Source organism: Sus scrofa, chromosome 5 (assembly GCF_000003025.6).
Source record: "Sus scrofa isolate TJ Tabasco breed Duroc chromosome 5, Sscrofa11.1, whole genome shotgun sequence".
Classification (NCBI taxonomy): Eukaryota; Metazoa; Chordata; class Mammalia; order Artiodactyla; family Suidae; genus Sus; species Sus scrofa.
The window spans coordinates 12,130,656-12,148,042 of NC_010447.5; the positions used below are offsets into that span (position 1 = coordinate 12,130,656).

At 41.7% G+C, this 17,387-nt stretch overlaps 1 protein-coding gene across 4 annotated transcripts in view; it reads left to right on the forward strand.

Moving 5' to 3' along the window:
- The window catches only part of SYN3 (synapsin III), a 484,255-nt gene that overhangs the window by 112,915 nt on the left and 353,953 nt on the right, over window positions 1-17,387 (forward strand). The window lies entirely within an intron of this gene.

The window sequence follows — 17,387 nt, forward strand, 5'->3', positions numbered from 1 at the left end:
AGCAGAGCTATTTCCTGATTCCCAGAGCAGTGGCTTTTTGCTAAGCCTCGTTCAAGGTCTTGTTTTTTCCCCTCAAGTGGCAACCAGGAGAATATATTTTGTTCACATTTCCCAGACCCCCTCATTCCAATGCGCTTTCTCCCAGTCTCCGAGCACACCGCCTGTGTCTGTGTCTGACCTGGGTGCACCCTCTAATGCAAATGCTGACAGGTGCCCCCAGTCCCAGGCAGACTGACCCCAACACCGCCCTGCTTCACAAAGGCAAGCTGGGGAGGCTGGCCTTGCACTCCTGGCTCCATCTCTCACTGTGCCAGTCAGACCTGAGCTCAGAGAGGAGGGAGAGCTGACCAGTTCGTAGTGTTAATGGCGTACATTTGAGAAATGCTAAACCAACAGTGTTTGGAAATTCGGGCCAGCAGCCAGGTGCAGAGCCGGCCAAATTTCAGCTGGGTTGGGAGGGGGTGGTTACTCTGAGGCGGAATTAGTGTCTTTTAAAAACTGGATGAAGACATTGTTTATTCAAGACCCTGGGAGCACAAAGATAAAACATGCATAATGGATTTGGGGTCTTTCCGCAGACAACTCTCCTAAACTGTCTTGATCATCATAATAAAGAATCAGGGCTGTCCACTGAGGCCTGTTGTGTGCCCAGCAGCTTTGCATGGATCCTCTCCCAGCAGTAAACTGTATGGCACAGGTTTGGAAGCTGAGGTTCAGAGAGGGGAAGGAATTTGCTCAGGATCACACAGCAGATGGAAAAGAAGCCAGAATTTAATCAGATTTCTCCAACTCCCAAATCCTCATTCTTTTGATTAAGACTTGGTCTGAAAGCTAGGACCCTGTCCTCTAGGGTTAAGAGCAAAGTGGTTTAGCCTGGGTGTCACGACTAACCACTGGATTTAGTTGAAGACCATTGAGGTACTCTAATATGGGATGAGCAGCATACTAGATACAAAAATTAAGACAGCCTCAAAACACTCCAAAACAACCAATGAATTTAGGCTGTTAGGGCAGATTATCATGGCAAGGAGACCCAAGACTCTGTTAATGGGTACAGAAGTAAGACTGGACATTCCCAGGTAGGGTCTATCTAATTATTTCTCTAGGCTTGATTGGCCTCAGCACAGTATTATATGCTAAGTCTCATCTACTCATCCATCAGTGAACATTAATGGAAAGCCTTCTGTGGGCCAAGCAGGAGGCATTGGTACCCATCGGGGCACAGGGTATACATAGCCATGCAGAGTTGACAAGTTTTGGTATTCAGAGACACACTTGGGTTCATATCCCATCTCTGTTCTTTTGTGACTGTGGGCATAACGTCACTCTGAACTTTCATGCCAATCACGTATTCCACAGTGGTTTAAGGGCAGGGGCCAGCATGCTTTTTCTGTAAAGGGCTAGATAGCAAATATTTTCATCTTTGCAACCCATATGGTCTCAATCCCCACAAAGTTCTGTGGTTGTGGCATGAAAGAGGACATTTGCGATACATAAACGAATACGTATGACTGTGTGCCAGTAAAACCTTATTTACAAAAATAGGTGGTAGTCTGGATTTAGCCAGATTTGGCATGTGGGTCAGTTTACAAATGTCTTGTTAAGGGTGTGGCCTCTGGGTTCTAATCCTGGCTGCACCCTTTGCTGGCTATATTGACATCGGACAAATTACAAAACGTCTCTGTGCTTTAGTTTTATCATTTGCAAAGTTGGGGGTGATAATGATTCTTCCCTTATAGGAAGGTTGTGAGGAACAAAATAATACTTGTAGTACTTTAAAAAACCATGTCTGGCCTGTTGTCAGCCTACATCAGCATTAGCTACCCATAGGGAGAGTAGTAGATGTGAGGTGATAATACCAGCCCTTTGGGACCTTGGGTGGGAAGGACCAGATGATGTCGTTTATGTGAGCTCCATTAAGGCATGGGTTTTTTAGTGTTTTGTTCTTTCTTTATCCTCCTCTAATAAAACTTATTTACAAAACAGTTGCCCAGACATGGGCCATACCTTATCAATTTGATTTTTTTAAATGTTATTTATCTTGATTAAATTTGGGGGCACCACCCCTTCAAATTTTGTGACCAAGTGAGAGCTTCACTCATGTCACCCTCATCCTGGGCTGGCCAGAGCTTAGAGCAGTTCTGGCAATAGTAGACATTCAGCTAATATTTGCTGAATGCATGAGGTGCCCAGGCACAGGGTCTGGCACCAAGTGGATCTTCAGGTAAACAGAAGCTTATATAGTGTTTGCGTGTCACAAGGGTTCAGAACTCAAGTTTGGGAGTCAGACCGCCAGGGTCCATATTTGGGTCCAGCCCCTTACTGTGGGACTTTTTAAAGTTTCTTAGCCTCTCTGTGCCTCAGTTCTTTTATATGTAATATAAAGCTAATGACAGTACCTACCTTATAACGATGCTGTGGAAATTTGTATGAGTTGATCCACCTAATGTGTTTAGAAAAGCACGGGACACATGATGAGCACTCAATGGATACTAAGCTCTTTATTATTTTTTTCCTGGAATTACAAGTATTATTTTATTCCTGATAAGCAAAATGGCAGACATAAATAGGACATCTAAAGGAGAACTAGCTAGAACTGTTTCAGAAAAGTGGAATTTTCTGTTCTTGAAACCTTAGTGAGCATCAAAACTAGCTGATAAGCTTGTCTAACCTGCAGATTCCTATTTCCCACTCCTAGGATTTGGATCCATTATGTTCATGGCCCCCAAACCCCCTTTTACATCTTGCCAGGTGAGTGTGCTGCAGGACTCTCAGCAGCACAAGTTAAGGAAACGCCAGATCTTTGGTTTCCAGGGAACAGGATCTCTCAGGCCTTACAACTTCCTGAGAACAAGCAGATCAGCCACTTCCTGCCTCCTTTTCTCCCTCCATGTCCCTGGGCTGGGGGGAGGGGGGAGCTTTGCTTCCAGATGGGGTCAGTTTGTTTTAGTGGCTGCCAGGCCTTTCCCCAGGGCCTCCAGCTGTGCAAACCTCTGCCTGTCCTCTCTCAAGAACTTCCAACTCATGTATTGAGGGCTCCGCTACACCTCTCAGCTGAATGGGGGACACTTCTGCTGGGGGCACCCTGCAAACTGAGATGTCCCAGGAGACCTGACCCTGTGGTTCTTGACTGTCAAAGGGCAGGATACCAGCATCTCTCCTTCAGGAAAGCTGGAAGCTGGGGACAGAGCTGTGCCTAAGGGAGGGCAGGGGTGAAGGGGAAGGATTGTAGCCTCTGTAGCCACATAAACCACAGAGCCTAAGATAGTGGCTCAATGTGCATGTACCTCTTCGGTCCTGGTGGAACTCCTATGAGAATTAAAAGGGGTAATGAAGGCAAAGCACCCAGCCAGTGTCTGGTACCCAGCAAGTGCTCAGAGTGCATCTGTCTGCAGAGAAGCAGGGATTTGAGGTGGGTCAGGAAAGGTAAATAGACCTCTTCCTGCTTGTCATCCTTCCTCTATCTGACTGCCTTGACTCTGTGCCCCAGTCTCCAGGACGTTTCTTGTTTTTGCAAGTGTGGTTTTCACCTCCCAATTAGATTGTAGGCTCACCAAGATCTCAAGCTAGAGTAATACTCTGTGTATGTGCTACCCATGCAAAGTTTATTGAGTACCACCTTTGTGGAAAGCAGCTAATGGTGGGGAACTCTAGTTTCTCTTTCATTTGAAAAAAAAAATTTATATCCCTCTTTATTTCATAACTAAATGAAATAACCTGGGAAAGTGTCTGACCCATCCTGGGCCCAAAATATTGCTTTTTAAAATGAAATTATTACAAATTATAGCTGGCAAGAAATTCCAAGTTTACTTGATTCCACCCAGTGGTTTTACAGATGAGAAAACTGAGGCTTAGAGAAAGGAAGTGGCTTGCAATTGGGGGTCCTATCTGAACCAGAGCACTTAGAAAATGGTATGAGTGTTTGTTTTTACCTTTCTCCCAGGCATAGTATATACCTTATACCATTACAGATGGGTGGGACAGAAGTTTATTCATTTCATACAAGTGATGCTTTTGGACCTTGGAGCATAATTTCCTCCCAGAACTAGTTGAGAAGACCTGAGCTAATGGGTACCAGAGCTGTGGCTAGCCCAGGCAACTTATTCCATCTGAAAGCTTCCCACACTGGATGAGAGTCACAGTTCGTGGTTAGTGGTGTGGAAGGAAGAAACTATCCTATTACTTGTCCAAATGCTTGGTAAAATCCAAAGACCCTACAGCCATAAGGAGCTTTGTCCACTTATTTGGAAGGCGGTAGAGAAAACTACCAGTTGTGGAAGAAAATGCCTTTAAAACCTTAAGAATTTGAAAATGCCTTTAAAAGTTCTTGGTTATTGCTGTGCATTTAAGGTAGACTGACTGTTATGGGAAAACAAACAAACTAGATAACCTAATATAAAAGAAGCTCATTTCTCAGTCATTTAAAGTTCAGTGGGATAGAACTTCAGCAGAGTTGGTTACTCATAAGTACAGCCAGGCCCCTTCCATGTTGTGGTTCCATCATCTCTAGGCCCTCAGAATTCTCTGTAAGCATCTACATCTGCTAAGTGATGAAAAAGACAAGGTGGAAGACTACTGGGGAAGGTTTTTAGGGGCCAAGCTTGGCAGAGCTATACATCATTATTATGAGCACTTCGTTTATTCCATTGGCCAGAATGGCTGCACACAAACACAAGGGCTGCCAGGAAATGTAGTCCAGCTGGATACCCAGGTGAACTAGTTTGGAAACAAGCTTGGCCCAGTATTTAGTCTCTGCTACACTTTGTAAGTTTGAACAGTATCTGGTCTCTGCTACACTTCTATTACCCATCTTTAAATGCAGGAAATGAGGTCTGCTTGTGTCATACGATTGTGCCAAAGATCAAGAGAGATCATGGCTGTTGGAATGCTCAGAAGGAGAAGTACAGGTGAACTGCTACTGTTATTAACTATACTGCCTCCTAAATGCCTGGCCCAAGGCCAAGTACATAGTAGGTGCAAAACAAACCTTTGTGCAGCTGATGGTCTTACTACCAGCCTCCTGAATGCATGCTTTGCCTCATCTAGCAGGCGTTTGGTTCACACACACATCTTCTCGACAACCTATCCATTTCAATCAGTCATTGCCCATGGCTCTGCCAGCTGTGAGCTGGAACACAGGAAGGGTTTTATCTGAAGCCAGAGACATCTTGAAAGGATGAGGCCTCCCTTCTTGTGTCCCTGGAAGACTGCCCATTGCACCTCACATTCTTTTCAGCCTAGAGGCCAGTGGTAACCATGAGCTCACTGATGGACTACCACAGCCAGCTATGGAGGCTGCTGCTGGTGCCTGAAGCTTATGGCAGGTGGCCTATAGATCTTGTTTCTTCTCCCTAACCCCTCCAGGAGCCTCACTGTTGCTCATAGGAGAAGGAATAGGCCTTAGATACTATCAGAGGATGATACTTAGTGGTGTGCCCAGCTCGCCATTCCATATTTAAATGGGCATTATGAATGTTTAAGACAGAAGTCACTGCTGAGATAGTAACAATAGTAACAGCTTATACTTAGGTAATGTTTACTAGGTGCTAGGCATGTTAACTCATTTAGTCTTCACCATAACCATAGGAGATAGGCATAATTATCATCCCAGTTTCGTAGAGAAGAAAAGTGAGGCACAAAATTTTCACTGGCCTTACCCAAGATCAATCACAGGAGCAATCACAGGAGTTAAGGCCCATTCTCTGTGGTTCACTATAGTCCCTGCCACTCCTTAATGCCTCCCAGACTTAGAGGCTGTCAATTGCCACTTCTTTGTACTTGAAGAGCATTAGCGAGTGCATTGCTTAAGATGGGACACTGGATCCAGACCACTGTAGTTTAAATACTGGCTCTGCCACATTTTAGCTGTGCAAGCTTGGGTAACTTATTAACTACCCTAAACCTCATCTGTAAAGTTTGTCTAAAATCACTGGCTCTTTTTACCTCCAAGGGCTGTATTTAGTCCAGGCTGCTAGTTTGCAGCCTCTGACTTGAGGCATATTCAAATATGCTCTATTTGCCAGTAGAAGTGAAAATGACCCTGCAGTAGATGCCAACAGATGCGGAAATTGGAGCTTAGAAAGTTCAAGTAGCTTTTCTGTAGTACATGAGGGTACCAGATCTTCCTTTAGAAGCTAGGTCTATAAATCTACCCACTAGCTCCAACACCCTTTTATTTGCATGTTGTGTGAAAGCCTTTGTTCCTAGAACCTGGTGTGGATGCTTTGGAATGAATAGCTCTACCACTTATTTAGCAGGGTGACTTAAGAAAAGTACTTCCTGAGCCTTCATTTTCTCATTTTTTTTAAAAAAGGCTAATGACTATTTTCCATAAGGTTGTGATTTGGAGGTATCAGCCAATCTTGCCTGAAAAACCTGTTTTGCCATCTCACAACCACCCCCAGAAAGTATCAGTGGCATGGCCAACTCCTGACCGTCTTGCTGACTCCTTCTTAGTACTCACCTGGATTTAAAAGCTCTCACTGGCTATGTCCTCCCTCATCTCAGCCAAGCCTGGGATTTGGGGATTGCAGGGGCTAACTCATCACCTTGTTTTTAAATGCCCTGTATGTTTGCTTGTCTCCCAAAACTACCCTGGACTCAAAGGGTGCATATGTAGTGCTCAAGAAAATATCTCAAGCACCAAGCCCTATGCCCTTGCAAAATGAATGTGTTTGGAACAGCAGCAACCCATAGGGTGGCATGGAATGTGCCATCATTCCCTTATCCTTGGTGGGGAATTTGGAGCAGAGTTGGAGGGCTTGTGCCTCCCTTGTCATCTGCCCCAAATAAGCTGTGCAGCCTCCCAGTTCTTGTAGAAATCTTTTGGCCCCTCCTTAGGGGGGACTATACTACTCTATGGGTGTGGCCATTGTCTTTGTGGAGCTTAGTCTAATAGGGAGGCTGACATGTAATTTAAAACAATCATCTAATTATAAAGGTCTATGCAAAAGTCTGGTTAGCAAATGCTGTCTCCATTCAAATATGTAGGGTGTGGATTTTGTTTTGTTGACTATATATACATGCCTTAGAATAGTGCCTGGCACATAGTAAGTAGTCAATAAATAGTCATGGAGTGAACAAATGACCATGATATCTACTGGATTTTGAAGGATGAATAGAATTTTGTGGGGAAATTTGCCTAAGGCTTGGCAGTGATCAGGATGAAAGGGCTGGAAGATGAAGAATAGAGGAGGATTTGCTCAGAACAAGGATCTATGAAGATGGCCCTGGGCTAAATGGCAACTTAAGATCTATTTATTCCATTTCCACTCTCTCTTGATTCAAGTCCATCTTTATGTGCTGGTCTCTGGGTTTTCACTGGAAAGTTCCATTGGAGAAAGAGCCAAAACAGCACACTCTCAGAATATTTTAGCTGGAAAAGGCCTCAGAAGTTGTCCCATCTAACCTCCTCATTTTACCCATAAAGGGACCAAGACTTAATAGGGGAATTAACTTGTCCAAGGTCTCAGGCTGGTTAGTGTCAGGGCCAGCACAGGAAGCCAGGTTTTTAAATTCAGGTCTATGTTCTTTCCATTATATGAGGGGTTTCCAAGCCATTTCAATTTATTTATTTATTTTTATTTTAAGCAGCAGAACTTTTTCCCCCCAACTAAAAGCTTATATGGATAAAGTCAGAGCTGCCCTGGAAGAAACCACATGAAGGGCCAATGGTGGGTCCAGAATCTCCATCATGGACCAGCTTCCCCTTCCTTACATGTAAACTCTTTCGCTGATAAAGACCGTTAACCGGAGTTCCCATTGTGGCACAGCAGAAAGGAATCCGACTAGGAACCATGAGGTTGCGAGTTTGATCCCTGGCCTCACTCAGTGGGTTAAGGATCCGGCCTTGCCGTGAGCTGTAGTATAGGTCGCAGAAATGGCTCGGATCTGGCGTTGCTGTAGCTGTGGTGTAGGCTGGCAGCTGTAGCTCTGATTAGACCCCTAGCCTGGGAACCTCCATGTGCTGCAGGTAAAAAGACAAAAGACAAAAACAAAACAAAAAAAAGGCCACTAACAATTTCTCAATCTTGTAGAAATGCATATAAATGCTGCCTCAATTCCTTAACCCCATTCCTGCCTACAAAAAGATTTCTTCTAAGTCCCGTTTCAAAACCACTGCACTGTAGATAATACAAGTAAAGCTCTTAGCAAGTGCCTGGCACACAGCAAATGATCTATTAATGTTCATGCATATCATTTTTATTGTGCTTTTGGCTCAGTCCATAGAAAGCAGAAGAGTGGGGAGCTGCTGCTTGCGGGCCACCTACTGTGAGCCGTGCACCGGACTGGACCCTTAACCATACTTCCTTGATTTTTCCTAACAAGGTCAATACCACCATCTCCATTTTATAGCTGAGGACACTGAGACTCAGAGAGGTCAGCTACTTGCCTGTGGTCACACAGGTAATAGGGACTAAGCTGGGACACCAGCCCAGGTTGCTTGACAGCCCAAATCCTTCCTTCCCAGACAGACAGACAGACAGAACAAATTAAGTATTATTTCATTCAGACTAAACTGCCTATTATTGTTTCATCTGGTCCTGACAACAGTACCATTCCTTCACTCGGTGCATATTTTTGAGCACCTACTATGTACCAGGCACTCTGTTAAGCCCTGTTGCAAGCATATGCTGCATAGGCAGGAGGACAGACATCAGATAACTAATTACAAGTGTGATGAGTATTACAAGGGAGAAAAGGAGTGACTTTTGGCATGTATTTTTTTCATTTTTTAAAGTTTTATTAAAGTCTAGTTGATTTACAAGGTTGTGATAATTTCTGCTATACAACAGAGTGATTCAATTGTACGTGTACACACATCCATTCTTTTCAGATTCTTTTCTCATGTAGATTGTCACAGAATATTGGGTAGAGTATTATTAACCTGATAATATGTACATGAGGAAACTGAAGCCCATGTAGGTTCAAGCCTTACTCAAAATCACAAGGTAAATAAAGTAGCTGAAATTCATTGTGCTCACTACATGCCAGGCATTTTTCATGAACTCACTTAAATTCTCTTAACAACTCTGTGAAGTAAGTACTGTTATTCTCTTCATTTCCCAAAAGGAACCTGAGTCACATAGCATAAATTAACTTGCCTGAGGTTGCAGGGCCAGGAAGTGGCTAAATTGGGATTTGAACCCAGGGAGACTGGCTCCAGAGCCTGAGTTCTCAACCCTTTTGAATCCTGGTGTGACTGTCTCCCCTGCTGTTGTTTCTGCAAGAGAGAGGTGGAAACAGGCTCACAGTTCCCTCCTTCAGTGCCCCCTGGAACCCCCTCCATGTGTAACACTGTAATCGTTGTGGCTGAGAGCTCTACTTCAGAAAAGCCAGGATTCCTGTCCTGGGCAGAAACGGCCCTCCAACAGCATCCTGCAGCAAAGCCTGGCCTGGGAAGAAGCACCTCCCTGAATAAGTGGTGCTTCCCAAGGGTGGGCCTCAGATCTCAGATGATTAGAGAGAGATTCATGCTTTGGGAATCTGGGACCTTAGAGGAGAGGAGAGCAACGTTCTGGGTCCTGTCTCGCAGAGGCGGGAACCAGGTTGGGATGCTCACATTCCTCAAGGGCATGGGTGCTCTTCTGGTGAGCAAGTGGCTTGGCCAGGGTAAGGGTCAGGAGCGGTTCTTCACAACCTCCCCAACCTCAGGGACTGAGGCTTTGGAAATCCGAAGAGCCAGGAAGAGTTCTCTGAGGGGCAGTTCCCACAGCCCAAGCCCCTGAGAGAGAAGTGGGCTAAGCAGGGCCCTCAGGAGGAATAAGGGGCTCCTTCTCATATTCCTATAGGGGGCTGGGGTGTAGGTGGGACACCACTGGAGAATATATGATTTCTGAACCCTCAAATTCTAGTCTGAACCCTCACAAAGTGATATCTCACACATTTTTAAAAACTGTTTTAGGAAAGTTAGTGTGTTCCCTTGTATCATCTCATGTGAGCCTCAGAGTAAGCCTCTGGTCTTTCATCCATAAAATGAGAATTATGCTCATTAAAGAAGGTGGGGAGCAAAATGAGGTCAGGTTTAGAGCAAATTTCACAGTTTTTGTCCCTTCTCACAAAGTTGTTTAAAATCATCAAAATGCTTTAAAAACTAAAAATAAAAAAGCTATGAAGCATTATCTTTTTCTTTTTTTCTTTTCTTTTTTTATTACTTAATGAATTTTATTACATTTATAGGTGTGCAACAATCATCGCAACCAAATTTTTACAGCATTTCCATCCAAAACCTTCAGTGCATCCCCCCACCCCCCAACCTGTCTCGTTGGGAAACCATAAGTTTTTCAAAGTCTGTAAGTCAGTATCTGTTCTGCAAAGAAGCTCATTGTGTCCTTTTTTTAGATTCCACATGTCAGTGATAGCATTTGATGTTGGTGTCTCATTGTCTGACTGACTTCACTTAGCGTGATAATGTCTAGGTCCATCCATGTTGCTGCAAATGCCATTATTTCTTTCCTTTTTATGGCCGACTAATATTCCATTGTGATTATGTACCACATCTTTATCCACTTCTCTGTCAATGGACATTTAGATTGTTTCCGTGTCTTGGCTATTGTATATAGTGCTGCAATGAGCATTGGAGTACACGCATTTTTTCGAGTCATGGTTTTCTCTGGGTAGATGCCCAGGAGTAGGATTGCTGGATCAAATGGTAGTTCTATTTTTAGTTTTCTGAGGAATCTCCGTACTGTTTTCCACAGTGGTTGCACCAATAATGTAAATTATTCCCACCAACAGTGTACTAGGGTTCCTTTTTCTCCACACCCTCTCCAGCACTTATTGTTTGTAGACTTTTTGATGATGGCCATTCTGGCTGGTGTAAGGCAGTACCTCATAGTGGTTTTGATTTGCATTTCTCTAATAATGAGTGATGTTGAACATCTTTTCATGTATTTTTTGACCATCTGTATGTTTTATTTGGAAAATTGTTTGTTTAGATCTTCTGCCCCTTTTTTGATGGGGTTGTTTGTTTTTTTGGTATTGAGCTGTAGGAGATTAATCCCTTGTCAGTTGATTCATTTAGAATATTTTCTCCCATTCTGTGGGTTGTCTTTTTGTTTTGTTTAGGGTTTCCTTTGCTGTGCAGAAACTTTTAAGTTTAATTAAGTCCCATTTGCTTTCATTTTTTTTTTGTCTTTTGTCTTTTGAGGGCCACACCCACAGCATATGGAGGTTCCCAGGCTAGGGGTCCAGTCAGAGCTGTAGCTGCTGGCCTATGCCACAGCCACAGCAATTCCAGATCCAAACCGCATCTGCAACCTACACCATAGCTCACGGCAATGCCAGATCCTTAACCCACTGAACGAGGCCAGGGATTGAACCTGCAACTTCGTGGTTCCTAGTCAGACTCGTTTCCACTGTGCCACAATGGGAACTCCAAGTCCCATTTGTTTGTTTTTGCTTTTATTGTCATTACTCTAAGAGGTGGATCTGAGAAGATGTTGCTATTGTTTATGTCAGAGAGTGTTTGGCCTATGTTTTCCTCTAAGAGTTTTATAGTGTCTGGTCTTATATCTAGGTCTTTAATCCATTTTGAGTTTCTTTTTGTGTATGGTGTTAGGGAGTGTTCTAATTTCATTCTTTTCCATGTGGCTGTCCAGTTTTCCCAGCACAACTTATTGAAGAGGATGTCTTTTCTCCATTGTATATTCTTGCCTCCTTTGTCATAGATTAGTTGACTGTAGGTGCATGCGTTTAATTCTGGGCTTTCTATCCTGTTCCACTGATCTATAGTTCTGTCTTTGTGCCAGTACCATACGGTTTTGATGATTGTTGCTTTGCAGTACAGTCTGAAGTCCAGGAGCCTGATTCCTCCCGCTCCATTTTTCTTTTTCAGGATGTCTTTGGCTATTCTGGGTCTTTTGTGCTTCCAAACAAACTTTAAAATATTTTGTTCGAGTTCCATGAAAAATGTCCTTGGTAATTTGATAGGAATTGCATTGAATCTGTAGATTGCCTTGGGTAGTATAGTCATTTTGATAATGTTGACTCTTCCAATCCAAGAGCATGGTGTGTCTTTCCATCTGTTTGTGTCATCTTTGATTTCTTTCATCAGTGTCTTATAGTTTTTCAGAGTACAGGTCTTTTGTCTCTTTAGGTAGGTTTATTCCTAAGTATTTTATTCTTTTTGATGCAATGGTAAATGGGACTATTTCCCTAATTTCTCTTTCTGATCTGAATATCTATGCACCCAACATAGGATCACCACAATATATAAGGCAACTGCTAATAACCTTAAAAGGAGAAATCAACAATAACATGATAATAGTGGGGGACTTATCACCCCACTTACAGCAATGGACAGATCATCCAGCCAGAAAATCAATAAGGAAACACAGGCCCTGAATGAAACATTAGACCAGATGGACTTAATAGATATTTATAAGACATTCCATCCAAAAGCAACAGAATACACATTCCTCTCAAGTGCACACTGACCATTCTCTAAGATTTATCACATCCTGGGCTCCAAATCAAGTCTCAGTAACTTTAAGAAAATTGAGATTGTATCAAGCATCTTTTCCAACCACAACACTGTGCTACTGGAAATCAATAACAAGAAAAAAAACTGCAAAAAACACAAACACGTGGAGACTAGACAACATGCTACTAAGCAATCAATGGATCACTGAAGAAATCAAAGAGGAAATTAAAAAATACTTATAAGCAAATGACAACAAAGATACTACACTCCAAAGCCTATGGGATGCAGCAAAAGCAGTTCTGAGAGGAAAGTTTATAGTAATACAAGCCTACCTCAGGAAACAAAAAAAGCTCAAGTAAACAACCTAACTTTACATCTAAAGCAGCTAGAATAGAGAAGAACATACAAGACCTAAAGTTAGTAGAAGGAAAGAAATCATAAAGATCAGAGCATAAATCAATGAAATAGAAACAAAGAAAACCATAGAAAAGATCAACGAAACGAAAACCTGGTTCTTTGAAAAGATCAACAAAATTGATAAACCCTTAGCCAGACTCATCAAGAAAAAAAGAGAGAGGACTCAAATCACTAAAATTATAAATGACAAAGGAGGGAATTCATGCTGTGGCTCAGTGGTTAACAAATGCGACTAGGAACCATGAGGTTGCAGGTTCGATCCCTGGCCTTGCTCAGTGGGTTAAGGATCCGGCATTGCCGTGAGCTGTGGTATAGGTCGCAGACCTGGCTCAGATCCCGTATTGCTATGGCTGTGGTGTAGGCTGGCAGCTGTAGCTCTGATTTGACCCCTTGCTTGGGAACCTCTATATACCACAGGTGCGGCCCTAGAAAAGACAAAAAAAAAAAAAAAAAAAAAAAAAAAAAAAAAGAAAGAAAGAAAGAAATGAAAAAGGAGAAGTAACAACAGACATCATAGAAATACAAAGGATTGCAAGAGCCTCCTATATGCAACTATATGCCAATAAAATGAAAAACCTAGAAGAAATGGACAAATTCTTAGAAAAGTACAATCTTCCAAGACTAAACCAGGATGAAATAGAAAAGATGAATGGATCAATCACAAGTACTGAATTGAAACTGTGATTCAAAAACTTCCAACAAACAAATTCCAGGATCAGATGGCTTCACAGGCAAATTCTATCAAACATTTAGAGAAGCGCTAACACCTATCCTTCTGAAACTATTCCAAAAACTTGCAGAGGAAGAGACACTCCCAAACTCATTCTGTGAGGCCACCATCACCCTGATACCAAAACCAGACAAAGATACCACAAAAAAAGAAAACTACAGGGCAATTTCACTGATAAACTTAGATGCAAAAATTCTCAACAAAATACTAGCAAGCCACAACCAACAATACATTAAAAGGGTTGTACATCATGATCAAGTGGGATTTATCCCAGGGATGCAAGGATTCTTAAATATCTGTAAATCCATCAGTGTGATACACCACATTAACAAACTGAAGAATACAAACCATATGATCCTCTCAATAGATGTAGAAAAAGCTTTTAACAAAATCCGATACCCATTTCTGATAAAAACCCTTCAGAAAGTGGGCATAAAGGGAACATACCTCAACATAATAAAGGCCATATATGACAAACCCAGAGCTAACATCATTCTCAGTGGTGAAAAGCTGAAAGAATTCCCACTGAGATCAGGAACAAAACAAGGATGTCCACTCTGGCCACTACTATTCAACATAGTTTTGGAAGTCCTAGCCACAGCAATCAGAGAAGTAAAAGAAATAAAAGGAGTCCAAGTTGGAAAGAAGAAGTAAAACTATCACTATTTGCAGATGACATGATACTATACCTAGAGAATCATAAAGGTTCTACCAGAACACTGTCAGAGCTCATCATGAATTTGGTAAAGTCTCAGAATACAAAATTAATACCCAGAAAACTGCATTTCTATGTAATAACAATGAAAGAGTATTCTTTTTCTGTCTCATATTAGTACAATTAATTCAAGTCCTGAAGTGATCCCCCATATGCCTTACTTCTTTCTTTAACATATTATTATGGTTTTGTCATCCACCTATTTATCTAAATCTTACTTGAAGGCAGTTTTTAGCCTCTTATCTCTTATGACAAGACGCTGCTAAGTTTACTTTAAATGAAAGAAGTAAAAGGATTCTTCTTCTTCTTTTTTTTAACCACAAACATACATAAGTTTCATAGTCATATTTGTACACGTGTCTTTCTTGACTTCTAAGTTTGGTTCTAACTCTCAAGCTGACCCATGTCTAGCTATGACTAGCATTCATTGAGTGTTTTTCTACATGCCAGGTAATATTTTAAGTGCTTTACACAGATTAATTCATTTAATCCTCCCAGCAACTCTTATTAAACATACTGCTAGGAGCTGTACTTTACAAACAAGGAAGCTGACACACAGAGTGGCTAAGAAACGTGTCTATGTGTCAAGGCAATCAGGCCCCAGAGTCCCTGGCTCTCAGGCACTAGCTCTGCTGTCCACCCCCCACCCCCTGGGAGCCTCATACTCAGAACCCTGCATCTAGGAGTCACTGAGAAGTGCTTGTGAGTTTCATTTAAGGTCATCCCCTTCTCTAGTCTTACCTTCATTGTGTAACCTGGGGAAATGAGGCTTAGAGATGTGAGATAATTGGGTGGGTCAGGAATGCTTTCACCACATGTAACTGAAAACTGGACATGTAGCAGTCTAGGCAATAAAGACTTTTTTTTCTCAAATAATAAGGGTCTAGATGTAGGTGTTTCCAGATTGGGCACAGTAAGAGAAGTTGCTGTCAAGGATCTAGTTTCTTTTTGTCTTTCTGTCCCCCATCCTTAGCGTATTGGCATTTTGTTCTCAGGCTCAATACCTCAGTGTCTGTATTAGTCTGGGTTCTCCAGACAAACAGAACCAATTGGAGCAATCTATAAGTATATTGCATATTTAAATACAATATATGGATTTTATTTTACAGTGTATACAATATATTATAAATATTTAGGCTATATATATTGCATGTAAACAGATATATATATTGCAGGAATTGGTTCACTTGATTATGGAGTCTGAGAAGTCCAAGATCTGCAGTCATTAAGCAGGAGACCCAGGAAAGCTAATAGTATAGTTCAAACCTAAGTCCAAACGCTTAAGAAGCAGGAATGCTGATGGTGTAAATTCTAGTCTGAATTTAGGTCCAAAGGCTGGAGAAGATGGATGCTCCAGCTCAAAGACAGTCAGGCAGAGAAAAAGAATCACCAGCTCACTTTTTCTGTTCAGAGTGGAGCAAGTACTTTCAGTCAGCCAAACCTGCTTTATTTTCAAAATCTTAGCTGCAAGGGAGTCTGGGAAAGAAGTTCCCAGCATTCCATCCTCCACAGGACAGGAAGATATGCACCCTAGTAGGAGGGTGGATTTCCAGTTGTGTTAGCTTCCTTCCACCCCAGGAAGCACAAGAAGCTTTGATAAATCTCACACCAGTGGGACAGTCAAGAGCCAGGAAAGTTAGAACACCTCCTGGCTACCACTACTACAGCTCCCTTGGAAGGAAAGAGCCTACTCAGAGAATTGATTGATTTGGAGAAAATACTGAAACTATGGCAAAGGATTACTGCCCCTATGTGTAAATAGTTCTTATAAATCAATAAAGATGAATATCTCAATAAAATAAGCATAAATATAAATATAATTCACTAAAAAAGAATAAATGGCCTGTAAACATTGGGAAAAATGATGCTAAACTTCAGTCCTTATTAAGGAAAACATGAAGGAAATCAGGAGACTTTTTTTTTGAGAATCAAAAAGATTGACTTCATGTTGTGAAGGATAGAGGAAACTGGCCTTCCAATGAGCTATTGAAAAAAGTGAAAATTAATACAAGTTTTCTAGAGGACAGTATAATTTTAAGTTTTTATAGCCCTTGTCCCATAAGTTCCCTACTAAAAGCTTTCAGTAAGGAAAAAGTTTAAAAGTCCAAAAATGTATAGTAATAGAAGCATTCTTTCCAGGACCTGTAATAATTTTTAAAAATCTAAATGGTCATCCAAACATATGCTGTCTACAAGAGACCCAGCTCTAAGGACACATACAAACTGAAAATGAGAGGATGGAAGAAAATATTCCATGCAAATGGAAATCAAAAGAAAGCCAGAGTAGCAATACTCATTTCAGACAAAATAGACCTTAAGGAATGTTACAAGATGGGAGTTCCCATCATGGCTCAGAAATTAACAAACCTGAATAGTATCCATGAGGACACAGGTTTGATCCCTGGCTTTTCTCAGTGGGTTAAGGATCTGGCATTGCTGTGAGCTGTGGTGTAGGTCACAGATGCAGCTTGGATCTGACAATGCTGTGGCTGTGGCATAGGCCAGCATCTACAGCTCCAATTCACCCCTAGCCTGGGAACCTCCATATGCTGCTAGTATGGCCCTAAAAAGACAAAAGGCAAAAGGAAAAAAAAAAACACAGAAGAATGTTACAAGAGACAGTCATTACACAATGATCAAAGGATCAATCCAAGAAGATGTAACAATTGTATGTATATAAACACCAAACATAGGAGAACCTCAATATTTAAGGCAATTTCTAACAGCCTTAAAAGGAGAAATTGACAATAACACAATAAGAATGGGGGACTTTAACACCCACTTACAGCAATAGACAGATCATCCAGACAGAAAATCAGTAAGGATACACAGCCCTTAAATGATATATTAGACCAGGTGGACTTAATGATATTTATAGAATTTTCCATCCAAAAGCAGCATACACACTCTTATGTGCACATGGAACATTCTCTATGAGCAGCTAGATCACATTCTGGGCCACAAATCAAGCCTTAGTAAATTTTTAAAAATTTAAATCACATCAAGCATCTTTTCTGGCCCAGGCTATAAGACTAGAAATCAAGTACAAGAAAAAAATTTCAAAAAACACAAACATGTGGAGACTAAAGAACATGCTACTA